The sequence below is a fragment of the Cygnus atratus genome, chromosome 16, assembly GCF_013377495.2.
Source record: "Cygnus atratus isolate AKBS03 ecotype Queensland, Australia chromosome 16, CAtr_DNAZoo_HiC_assembly, whole genome shotgun sequence".
NCBI classification, from domain to species: domain Eukaryota; kingdom Metazoa; phylum Chordata; class Aves; order Anseriformes; family Anatidae; genus Cygnus; species Cygnus atratus.
In genome coordinates this window covers 13,325,557-13,326,859 of record NC_066377.1, presented here as the reverse complement: position 1 = coordinate 13,326,859, position 1,303 = coordinate 13,325,557, and the positions used below count along the sequence as shown (strand labels likewise).

At 44.8% G+C, this 1,303-nt stretch overlaps 1 non-coding gene across 1 annotated transcript; it reads left to right on the top strand.

The window, feature by feature from the left end:
• The first annotated feature begins 940 nt into the window (after window positions 1-940).
• TRNAG-UCC (transfer RNA glycine (anticodon UCC)) lies at window positions 941-1,012 on the top strand. The gene has a single exon. It is a non-coding gene; the product is annotated as a tRNA-Gly (tRNA).
• The last annotated feature ends 291 nt before the right edge of the window (window positions 1,013-1,303 follow it).

Sequence of the window (1,303 nt, the reverse complement as noted above, 5' to 3'; positions counted from 1 at the left end):
AAAGAGCAGAAACACAGTCAATGATGACTACCACTTCCAAGGTGAGTCCACCTCTCTCCTTCCTTATGTACGCATTACTCACTGTAAAAAGTAGAAGTTCATCTTTCACACTAGGTTTGACTGTAGTAAGTCTTGAGACTGGTATTTCTAGACACAAAATGAATGCTTTGTTGTAAAATCATTGTTTTACTAAATTACAGACATACAGAAACAGATTTTTCAAAAATGATTCAGTTGTGATACAATAGCACTTGTCAGCAAAAACATTCCAGCAAGCTTTACTTGGCACAATTACTCATTAACATTATTTTACCTTAAAAGGGGTCTAAGAAACAAAGCTAAGATCTATTCTTACCAAAACAATGAGGCGGGGAGGGGGAAAATCTTCAGCAAGATGATGACAAAGGCCGTCTTTAGTTTTTTTGCAAGGGTGCAAGAGCACTTGGAGAAACCCAGAAAGTAAACAATATAATCTGAGCTTACACATGACTACCTCAAATTCCTGACCATCCTTTGAAACAAGCAAGTAAGACCCTGAGCAGCCTGGAAGCACAGGTAAGCCAGAAAGGCTCAACGCACAGCTGTGGTAGGGTAGGGCCAAAGCAAAGGGAGGTTGGGACGGGAAGCAGCCATCTTGCACTCCCCGCTGGGCCAAGACATCTCAGGTTGTCCTCAGCACAAGCAGACCCAAGGTCCATTTTACCAAAGATCCCTGAATTCAGGCTCACAGAGGGAGGTGCTCAGCCGCCACCACGTGTAAGTACTTCTGCCAAAACCGCAAACACAGAATTGGTTTCAGCTCCCAGCCTTGCCCAAGGAATCCTCAAACACCTCTGAGATGGTCTCTCACCGTCAGAACAATGGTACCGAACAGGCTTCGCAGTGGATTTTTACAGGAATGATTGAAATTTGGCAAGAAACCTCAAAGGCTGTGCTGAGCGCGTTGGTGGTATAGTGGTGAGCATAGCTGCCTTCCAAGCAGTTGACCCGGGTTCGATTCCCGGCCAACGCAGCACAAATTTTATGATGGTTGGACCAGACAAGCTTGAAGGTCTTTTCCAACCTTAATGATTCTGTGATACTTCAATTGGGACAGAGAGGATTGTGCAGAATATTGACTGAAGCTTGTAGGACTGTCAGAAGCAGAATGCAATGGCCCAGACCTAAAGATCACTGTAAGGAAATAAAGCACAAGGAGAAACTCTCTTCACACCACGTACAACAGCTCCAGCATTCCCAGTCCTACAAAGAGAGCAGAGTATTGCAGCTGGACTGCCAGAAACCCCAGCTAATTTGCAACCAG